At 49.8% G+C, this 11,393-nt stretch overlaps 1 long non-coding RNA gene across 1 annotated transcript; it reads right to left on the reverse strand.

Annotated features, from left to right (window-relative positions):
• Positions 1 to 2,026: 2,026 nt before the first annotated feature.
• LOC116483512 (uncharacterized) lies at positions 2,027 to 9,834 on the reverse strand. Its single transcript, XR_009210056.1, has 3 exons — positions 9,695 to 9,834; positions 8,650 to 8,889; positions 2,027 to 2,427 (listed from the first exon to the last, which is right to left on the reverse strand). It is a non-coding gene; the product is annotated as an uncharacterized LOC116483512 (long non-coding RNA).
• Between the last annotated feature and the right edge of the window lie 1,559 nt (positions 9,835 to 11,393).

An 11,393-nucleotide genomic window follows, 5' to 3' on the forward strand; every position in this document is an offset into this window, starting at 1 on the left:
CTGAACTCTAGCCTAGGCAATAGAGCGAGAGCCTGTCTCAAAAAAAAAAAAAAAAAAAAGAATAGTAAGAATTTTGGGAATTCAAATTCAAATGTGAATTTTTATCTTTTTAATTTTATGAAACATAAAGAAAAGAATCCGAATGAAGATCTGGAAATACAATTTCCAGTCTCTGGCTTTGCTTGGCCTGATCATTTCCAAACAAACCTTAAGACTTGCTGTTTTGCCCAAATTCTTCCCTGGTCTAATCGTCAGGCAGATGTGACCATGGGGAACTGGCTGTCCCCTCATCACCAGCAGGCAGCAGCATTACCTGAGGTATTTCCTTCCTGGCAGTTGATCATAGAAATTCATGGTTCCATCTGTGCTAAGGAATTCATCCCCAGATCCAAAAACCAGGAGCTCTGGTTTGGTCTGATAATGTGTCATACAGTTTTCAGAAGAAAGCAGAACAATCGGTCATTCCAAAGGTCATTTGGAAGAACCAAGGTCATTCAGCTTCTAGTTGTGAGTGGAGGCTACAGAGGGACCCTAGGAGGCGTGGGACCCTAGGGAACCCCAGGTATGAGTGGGTGTGGAAGGGGTACCTTGGTCAACAGTGAACACAGGAGCACTATTCACAAGTGGGCCCAGGAGGCGGTGAGCCTTGTGGCCGGGGGTGCCTGCTCTCCTGCCCACCAACCAGGTGACCTGTTCGAGCCACTGAACCTGCCTGGGCCTTAGTCCCACAGCGCTGGGGTGGAGGCAACAGGCGTCGCTGACTCTGGGTTATTGGGGTGGGGGGTTAGATCAATTGCCAACCTGGAGAACGCCCTGGGACCATGCATGGCTGGTAAGGAACTCTGGGAGGGATTTTTCGTCCTTATTATTATGACCAACACCCCTCCATGCTGAGTGATGTGCTGAGAACGTGCACACCACCCTCTGCCCCCTTCATTTCAAAAATGCGGAACAGAGGCTGCAGGGGGCCACCTGCCCAGTGTGCACAGCTCATGAATGACTGGATGAGGTGACACCACCATCTGTCACCCCAGGGCCAGGCCTGTGTCCTCCCCAGAAACTTGTCCTCGCCCACTCCACCTGCAAGCCCTCTAGGGGCTGAGCACTACACAGGAACACGTGCAGATTCCAGCACCCAGAGGTCCTTCGCACCAAGCCACAGGGGCTCTGGCAGCCGCGGCCATCCTCCCTGCATGCCTGCCCGAGGCGGCTGCGCTGAACAGAGGGGGACCCAGGAAAGGTCACGGCTCCCCCAGCACACCTGACACACCTCCCGCCGGGCCAGCTGCTGGCTTCAGCAAGCAGACGTCCCCTTCCTATGGAAAAGCCCATGAAAGCTGATTTGAAATATCTGAGCAGCTGTTTGAAGGACATGGATCAGCCCTGTTCAGCGGCCTGAACGGAGAGCTGGGCCAGAGGTACAAGCCTGGGATGGCCCGCAGGCTCTGGGAGAGATGAGCCTTCTCAGACTCAGGCCTCACGGGACCCCAGGGGCCTGGTCAGCTGGGTTCCCCAAGGGCTCACCCACAGAGAGCCTCCGTTCTCAGTGTCACCGTGGATGACCAGCACTAAAACCCCTAAGCCCAGACCTCACCTCGTTCCCTCTCGCCTCGGAATCCCTGGAGAAATCAGACATCAGCCCTTTAAAAGTTCCCCAGTGATTTTAACATGCAGCCCAGGTGGGGCGTCACTAGGCCAGGTGTCACCCATGTGTGCCCCCAACTGGAGGCCCTCAGTGGGCTTGTTCGAGGGCCTCCAGGCTGGATGTTCACCCCCACTATGGCCCAGATGGCCTATTTTGTGCATTGCCTGGCTGTGTGGAGACAGAACGGCACCATAGTGACGTCTAGCCCAGATGTGGGCATGGCCTACTGACCACTGACCGCCTACGTCGTTCTTCCACCCTGAGCGCCCGCATCCCGTTCCGTCCACCTCCCACTGGGGTCAACACTCCCTTCACAGCCTCTGTCTTCCCCAGGGCAGTCCCATTGCTTTGGAGACTCCAAAAAATTGTACTCACAAAAGGGGTCGATGTGTTCTATCTTCTCCTGGAAGCGGGGTGTGTCCGTGTTCCCAGTGACATTCAGTGTGTGCAGGGCCCGTACACATGCACCCCGGCCTCCAAAGCACCTGTCGTTGTGATGGAGATTCCACGGCAGGCAGGGTGGAGATGGTGAGGCGCAGACATCACACCTGCCCCAGGTCAGCCCGAGGCTGCTCATCAGAAGAGGAGCCCCGAGACCTCGAATGCAACGTCTTCAGATCCCAGTTACCTCCCTGCATGGAGCAGAACAGTGTCTCTCAAAAACTCATGTGCACGAGAAGTCTCAGAATGTGGCTTTTAGTAGAAATAGGGTCTCTGCAGATGTCTTTCATTAAGCTGAGGTCATATTGAGTTAGGGTGGATCCCAATCCAGTAACTGGGGTCTGTATAAGGAGAGAAAACAGAGGCATACGGAAGGTCAAGTGACAACGGGGGCGGGGATGCCAGCCAGGCAGCCACAAGCCAAAGGACGCCCAGGATGGCCAGCCGCCCTGGAAGCCGGGAAAGACAAGGGAGGCTCCTCCCCTAGAGCCTGAGGAGGGAGCAGGTCAGTATCTGTTAATATCTTGATGTTGCAGTTTGGCCTCCAGAACTGTGAGAAAATAAATGTTATGTTGTTTGATGCCACCCAGTTTGTGTTCCTCTATTACAGCGGCCCCAGGAGACTAGTAAGTGGGTCCCTGGCAGAGGACGGGGACGGAGCGTCGAATTCTCCTTCCCACAGGGAGCCACCTGGGCTCCGAGAAAGTCCTGCACCGGCCGGAGGCCATGACACTAACGCTGGAATGTTCTCTGTGAGCGATGAAGCTTTCAACCAGACTCCACTAGAGAAAAATACCCGACAGAACTGTTTCCTGGATTAAATGAAATTAAATTCAGTTTTCTTGTTGCCAAGCAGAAATGAGGCCCTGTCATAGGAATGTCTGAGCAGTTATAAAAATAGGAGTTCATGTTTGCACAAAGCTGGTTGAAAACAGAAAATTCACACCTGCTCTAAGAGATAAACAATGCACAGATGAGCGTTGAACTCACACAAACGAGCCACCATGCACTGCAGAACAGAAACATTAGAAGGGTTAAGAAAGAAGCCAAGATAAATGATCACAGCCAGGCATGGTGGCTCATGCCTGTAATCCCAGCACTTTGGGAGGTTGAAGCAGGCAGATCATTTGAGGTCAGGAGTTCAAGACCAGCCTGACCAACATGGTGAAATCCCATCTCTACCAAAAAAAAAAAAAAAAAAATTAGCTGGGTGTGGTGGCGCATGCCTGTAATCTCAGCTACTCAGGAGGCTGAGGAAGGAGAATCACTTGAACCTGGGAGGCAGAGGTTGCAGTGAGTGGAGATCACGCCACTGGACTCCAGCCTGGGTGACAGAGTAAGACTCCATCTCAAAAAAAAAAAAAAAAAAGATCCTTCCTCCCCAACTCCAAAAACCCCCAGGAAAACTCAGTCTACAACTGAATATAAAGCAAAGAACTGGTTGTTTGAAAAGTTCATCAAAACATGCGAATGTCTGGCAAGATAAATAAAGAAAAACCACAAACATAAACCATGCCAGCCTGGGCAACAGAGTGAGAAGAGGAGAGGGGAGAAGAGGGGAGGGGAGGGTAGGGAGGGAAAGAAGGAAACCGAAGGCCAGAGGAGAGCCTGGAAGGGGGTCCTGCTCACAGCCTCAGAAGGGATCAACCCTGCAGACACCTGGATCTCAGACTTTGGCCTCCAGAACTGGGAGATGGTACATTTCTGTTGTTGAAACCAGGGGTCCTCAACCCCCGGGGCTACAGACGGTGCCCTGTCTGGGCCACACAACAGGAAGTGAGCAAACGAAGCTTCATCTGTATTTGCAGCCACTCCTCATCACTCATGTTACCGCCAGAGCTCCGCCCCCTGTCAGATCAGTGGTGGCATTTGATTCTCAGAGGAGCATGAACAGTATTGTGAACTGTGAACTGCGCATGCGAGGGATCTAGGTTGTGGGCTTTTTTTTTTTTTTTGAGACAGAGTCTCGCTCTGTCGCCCAGGCTGGAGTGCAGTGGTGCAGTCTCGGCTCACTGCAAGCCCCGCCTCCCGGGTTCACGCCATTCTCCTGCCTCAGCCTCCTGAGTAGCTGGGACTACAGGTGCCCACCACCACACCTGGCTAATTTTTTTGTATTTTTAGTAGAGACGGGGTTTCACCGTGTTAGCCAGGATGGTCTCGATCTCCTGACTTCGTGATCTGCCTTCCTGGGCCTCCCAAAGTGCTGGGATTACAGGCTGAGCCACCGAGCCCAGCCCGAGCCACCATGCCCAGCAGTTGTGGACTTCTTATGAGAATCTAATGCCTGATGACCTGTCACCATCTCCCATCACCCCCAGATGGGTCTGTCTAGTTGCAGGAAAACAGGCTCAGGGCTCCCACTGATTCTTCATGATACTGCAGTTGTATAATGATTTCATTATATATTATAATGTAATGATAATAAAATGCACAATCAATGTAACATGCCTGAATCATCCTGAAACCATCCCCCACCCCTGCCCCCGTCCATGGAAAAAATTTTCTTCCACAAAACTCGTCCCTGGTGCCAAAAAGGTTGGAGACTGCTGGTTTGAGCCAAAAACAAAAATCAAAAAAACAAAAACAGGCTGGATGTGGTGGGCAGTTCACACCTGTAATGCCAGCACTTGGGAAGGCCAAGGCAGCAGGTCACTTGAGCCCAGGAGTTCGAGACCACCCTGTGCAAAGTGGCAAAGCCCCGTCTCTACTAAAAATACAAAAATTAGCAGGGCGTGGTGGCACGTGCCTGTAATCTCAGCTACTTGGGAGGCTGAGGCATGAGAATCACTTGAACCCAGGAAGCGGAGGTTGCAGTGAGCTGAGATCACGCCACTGCTCTCCAGCCTGGGTGACAGAGAGAGACTCTGTCTCAAAAACAAAAACAAACCTCCCCCTCTCCCTTCCCCCCAGAGGTTGCCAGGCCAACACCATTTTACCGATTCTGACAAACCTTCCATGAATATATAATTTCCATGTTATTTAAATTACTACAGAACCCCTGAAGAGATTATTTTATCTTTTTTTTTTTTTCCATAGAGACGGGGTCTCACTATATTGCCCAGGCCAGTCTCAAACTCCTGGCCTCAGCCAATTCTCCTGCCTCAGCCTCCCAAAGTGCTGGGATTACAGGCAAGATATTATTTTTATAAAGTGAAGGTTTTCCTAGGTTATTTTATAAAAGTGAAGGCTTTGCTAGCAAAGCCCAACCAAAGTGGTCAAGGAAAATGAGAGATCAATGTCTCAGGGGAAACGAGAGATTCAAGAACCCAAATCAACCATCAGCAAGTGGGCAGTAACTGTCCCTATTAAAAATGATCCTTAGGAGGCTGGGTGCGGTGGCTCACACCTGCAATCCCGGCACTTTGGGAGGCCAAGGTGGGAAGATTGCTTGAGCCCAGGAGTTTGAGACCAGCCTGGGTAACATGGTGAAACTCTGTCTCTAAAAAAATAAAAATGATCCCGGCCGAGTATGGTGGTTCACACCTGTAATCCCAGCACTTTGGGAGGCTGAGGCAGGCGGATCACGAGGTCAGGAGATTGAGACCATCCTGGCTAACACAGTGAAACCCCATCTCTACTAAAAATACAAAAAAAATTAGCTGGGCGTGGTGTCGGGTGCCTGTAATCCCAGCTACTCGGGAGGCTGAGGCAGGAGAATGGCATGAACCTGGGAGGCAGGGCTTGCAGTGAGCCGAGATCATGCCACTGCACTCCAGCCTGGGCGACAGAGCGAGACTCCATCTCAAAAACAAAAACAAACAAACAAACAAACAAACAAACAAAAAGATCCCATGACTCAGTAGGCTTGATTCCAGAATGTAAATTTGGTTCAAATTAAGATATTTACTCATGTAAATTGTTATATGAATAAATTAAAAGTGGGAAGCCATTTGAACATTTCAATAACATTTCAATAGCTACTGAAAGGCACTTGATAACATTTAGAAAATGTTCTCACTAAAAAAGAAATCTCTTAGCAAACCAGAAAAACAATGAAACTTGCCTAGCGTTATAAAATGTATGTACATATTGAAACCAAAAGCCAAAGGCACTATCATCTTGAGGGATGAAATTCCAGAGGCCTTCCTGGAAGAGGCACTGCCGTCTCGAAGTCCTGTGTCCTACGCCCAAGGCAGGGGCCAGAGGGTGTAAATGCAGAAGAAGAAGGGATAAACCTGTTGGCCAATGACATGATTAATGAGGAAATCTAGCCTACGTAACTACAAACTTATCAAACGGATGAGTATTTATACATATGAATCAGCAATAACCATTCAGAAAACACAAACTTTTAAAGTTTCCATTTCAAATAGCAACTAAAAGTAAAAAGAATTTTCAAATAAACTCAACAATTACACAATGCTGGGAGTAGAAAACTGCAGTAATTCCCTGGAGGACACAGTACCTGAACAAAAGGAGAGCTATTTCGCGTTCCTGGGTAGGAAAAATGTAATCATACAAAATATGCCAATTCTTCCATATACAATACAGACTCAGTCAGAATTACATTGCGTTGTTTTCTGTTTATTTGTTTTAACTTAAGTTGAATTTCAAAGTACACTTGGAAGAATGCTTGAAAGAAAATTAGCCAAACATTTTTAAAAAGAAGAGTGTTCAGGAAACCTTTCTCTATCGGATATAAAAATAGGCCAGGCACAGTAGCTCATGCCTATAGTCCCAGCTACTTGGGAGGCTGAGGTAGAAGCATTGCATGAACTCAAGAGTTCAAGGTTGCAATGAGCTACGATTGTGCCGCTGCACTCCAGCCTGGGAGACAGAACAAGACCCTGTCTCAAAAAAGAAAATGTATAGTAAGCTCTTGTTATTAAAACTATATGGCAGTGACCAACGCATAGACAAATGATCAGTGGAAGAAAACCGAAGTTCAGAAAAAGACCCAGGTAGGCCGGGTGCGGTGGCTCACACCTGTAATCCCAGCACTTTGGGAGGCCAAGGTGGGCGGATCACGAGGTCAGGAGGTCGAGACCATCCTGGCTAACACAGTGAAACCCCGTCTCTACTAAAAATACAAAAAATTAGCCGGGTGTGGTGGCGGGCGCCTGTAGTCCAGGCTACTCAGGAGGCTGAGGCAGGAGAATGGCGTGAACCCAGGAGGTGGAGCTTGCAGTGAGCCGAGATCACGCCACTGCACTCCAGCCTGGGTGACAGAGCAAGACTCTGTCTCAAAAAAAAAAAAAAAAAAAAAAAAAGATCCAGGTATGTCTAAGAATTTAGCACATGACAAATATAATATTGGAAAGCATGGGGGGATTTATACAATACACAATGTTGAAATGATTTGGAAAAAATAAAACTAAATAGTTATCTTACTTGATACAAAAAAAAAAAAGTCCCAGACCCTTTAAAAGCTTGAAGGATCCTTCTGTGTGTGGGACTAACTGATATGCAATAAGGGAAAGCAGAAAACCACCCAAGTCACTGTCGCATGATAATTTTTTATTAAAGTAAGGCACCTGACTACAGAATGACTTCACTTATATCTGCACAACTGAACAGAGCAAAAGGAAGTTCCGAAATCACCATTCAGTGCTCAACTCAGCCTGGGAAGTCAACAGCAAGCTTTCAAGGCGGGCCCTTGCTTTCCCGTGTGTGTGTGTGTGTGTGTGTGTGTGTGTGTGTGTGTGTGTGTATGTGTATGTGTGTGTATCTATGCGTGTATATGTGTGTGTGTGTGTGTGTGTGTATTGTATGTGTGTGTGTGTATGTGTGTGTGAATCTTTTCTAACAGTGACGCCTGTGAGAGCAGGCTCTCCAACTCCTGCCGGTGACCTTGGAACAGTGACCTTCACCACACGGGGCTCAGGCTCCTCAACCACCAAATAAGGAAGGAGAACTAAGCTGTCCCCAAGCCATTTTTTTTTTTCCATTTCTAAATCCTTTGGGTGTTCTAAATAGACACTAGGGTCTCTCAAGTGATTCTGTAATACAGGAAACGTTACCCCAGCAGGCCTGCTTTAAAGTCAGGAGTTCGAGACCAGCCTGGCCAATATGGTGAAACCCCGTCTCTACTAAAAATACAAAAATTAGCTGAGTGTGGTGGCGTGCGCCTGTGGTCCCAACTAGTTGGGAGGCTGAGGCAGGAGAATCACTTGAACCGGGAGGCGGAGGTTGCAGTGAGCCAAGATCATCTCACTGCACTCTAGCCTGGGTGATAGAGCAAGACTCTGTCTCAAAAGAAAAAAGAAAAAAAAGAGACCACGGAGGGAGAGGGCAGGACCCAGGGCTGGAAGAGCCGGAAGCCACTAGCACTGCTGGGCCTGCAGGGCAAGGGAGGGAGCATCTACCAGGACCAAGCTGTGAGGAGAGTGCTGCATGGAGCCCAGGCCTGTGGTCCGGGTGCAGGAGACCACCTCGAGCCAACAGGGAGGGGCCGAGGAATAAGTAGCCAGCCCCTCTCTCCTCCTTTCCTCCCCCGTCTCTGGCTGGGAGACCCCATGAGACACGCACAGAGCAGGGGAGAAACTGGAGAGAGGAGCTAGCCGCAGGGCAGATGGGGGATATGCGGGGCTGTCCCCTGTGTGCGTTTTCCCGCTGCGCCTTACCTTGCAAACCCTATTTCTTCTCCTGCCGTGTGCATGAAACTGTTTTGTGACAGCTGCTCCTAACTTCGAAATAAGGGCAACTTGGCTTTCTTCTTTTCCAAAACATCAAAATTGGGTCGTTGCTTTTTAAAGTGCGGTGCCTTGGGTTGTTCTGCTGGGATTAGCAGGCCTCTTTTTATGGGATGAGACACCATCACCCGTCTTCTTCCCGAGCCGCAGATGGGACGTCAGGAGTGCAGCCTAGTGAAGGGGAAGAAAGGATGCCAGCCATCTATAAGTCTGCCTGTGTCTTATTCTCTAATATCAGAGAAGAGCTATTTATGGATCCACCAGGAGCCATTAACTTCTGCGTCCACCTAGCAGTTGGAAAGCGGCCAGTGTAGCTGAACAGTAAATGAAGCTGACGGGTCAGCAGGTGTTACAGATCAGCAGACTCAACACCGTGCCCAAGCCCTTCCCCGCTGCATCCTTCACTAATGATTCTAGGAAGGGCAAGTCCAGGCGAGGCCCTGAGATGAGCCTGTGGGAAAGCACACACTTTCTTACTAAAAGGGACAGATGCAGCTGGCACGGTCTCTATCACGTCCCTTCTCCCGCCCTGAATGCAGACCCACTCCTGGGCCGTCCAGGTCACCACACCGCCATGGTGGGCTTTCAGGAGGATGACAGCCTCTGTGGCAACGGTAGGGGCAGCTGAAACATGTGCCTTTTTGTCATAGAGAAAAACACATCTCTATCTGCCCAAACCACCACTGGTGGCCATTCAGTGACGGGCAGCCCTAAGCGTTCCCGAGTGAATCATCATGGTGGGTAATACTCGTATCTCTGATGCAGTTAATGAAAACACCATTAACAAGCCATTCAATGGCGTTATCAAAACAGCCACAGAAGAGGCAAGGCAGGGGATATGAAAGTGTGCAGCTTGCGGAGAAGATGAGTGGCTGGTAGGGAATGCTCCTTAACAGGCAGCGCCCCTGCAGGGAGGGCACTCAGAGTAACGATTCCATCCGCACCTGCAGAACTGAGAGCACCAGAAACTCCTCACCTGCGCGCATCATCCAGGCAGGCTAACAGCGGGGACCGAGGACCAGCGTTAAGGGAGTGATTATCACTGAGCTTGTCCCCAAAGTTTAGTAAATACACAATGCATGCAAAGTCTGAAAAACTGCCGATAGCATTTAACGAATGCACAGAGCCCCACCCCATGAACCACTGTCATATTTTAGACAATCCAGGCGAGTCAGCCCTGGCCAGCCCTGCTCTTCTCTGCAGTATTTATCAGACAGTGTATCTATGTCGGGAAGACTTCCTAAGGAAGTTCACCCCCAAAAGGACAGCTTAGGTCATGATTATCCTGCTGAGGTCAGCTGCACATCGTGGTCCGACTCCTGGGAGAGGAGGATGTGAAACCCTCTGAAGGGTGAAGGGTGCGGCAGGCGGGACTCATCCGGGGAGGTGTGGCCAGGATGGGCTGATGGGAAACTGCGTCATCAGAAAGCGCCTCCCCAGCTGCTCCTCAGTTGCAGGGGGGGAAAAAGGAACAGCGATTTTGCAGTGGAGAAATCGGGCACACCTTGACCGGTGGTGAACAATGATGTCCCCAATGAAGGGTGGTGGGACTTGGAGGGCCCCAGAGGGGATGCCCAGAGTTGGGCCAGCACCCCCAGCATGGGGTCCCAGCCAAAGAGGCAAAACCTCTGTCTACTCGTGGGGAAACACAGGACAAACCCCAAATGAAGGGCCATCCATTATCAAAGGAAGGGAGTGTTCTTTAAAAAGAAAGGCTGTGGGGGCCAGGCGCAGTGGCTCACGCCTGTAATCCCAGCACTTTGGGAGGCCAAGGTGGGTGGATCACCTGATGTCAGGAGTTGGAAACCAACCTGACCAACATGGTGAAACCCTGTCTCTACTAAAAATATAAAAATTAGCTGGGCATGGTGGCACACGCCCAAATCCCAGCTACTTGGGAGGCTGAGACAGGAGAATCGCTTGAACCCTGGAGGCAGAGGTTGCAGTGAGCCAAGATCGCACCACTGCCCACTGCACTCCAGCCTGGGCAACAGAGTGAGACTCTATCTCCAAAAAAAAGAAAAGAAAAGAAAGGCTGTGGGATGTTCCCAACTGAAGGAGGCTAAAGAGAGAGAACAGGGTCCTGCCCAACCCTGGGCTGGACCCTGGGCTCGGGTGAAGGCTATGAATGACTTCATTGTGTCAACCCACAAGATTTGAATTCAAGCAGCAGATCTGGGCGGGCGCGGTGGCTCAAGCCTGTAATTCCAGCACTTCGGGAGGCCGAGGTAGGTGGATCGACCTGAGGTCAGGAGTTAGAGACCAGCCTGGCCGACATGGCAAAACCCCATCTCTACTAAAAATACAAAAAAATTAGCCAGGCGTGGTGGCTGGTGCCCATAATCACAGATACTCAGGAGGCTGAGGCAGGAGAACTGCTTGAACCCAGGAGGCAGAGGTTGCAGTGAGCCGAAACTGTACCCCACTTCACTCCAGCCTAGGCGACAGAGTGTCTTAAAAAAAAAAAACAGATCAGACGGAAGTATTGTGTCCATATTCAATCTGCTGACATTGATAACTGTAGAGTGGTTACATAAGGGACTATCTCTTTTCTTAGGAAATATGCCCAAAACTGTTAGCGCCAAAGGTCTGAGGTACATAAGCAATTTTTCAAATGCTTCAGAGCAAGAGAGGACACACACACACAAATGATAAAGTGAATGGGGCAAAATGTT

The sequence above is a fragment of the Hylobates moloch genome, unplaced genomic scaffold (genome assembly GCF_009828535.3).
Source record: "Hylobates moloch isolate HMO894 unplaced genomic scaffold, HMol_V3 SCAFFOLD_15, whole genome shotgun sequence".
NCBI classification, from domain to species: Eukaryota; Metazoa; Chordata; class Mammalia; order Primates; family Hylobatidae; genus Hylobates; species Hylobates moloch.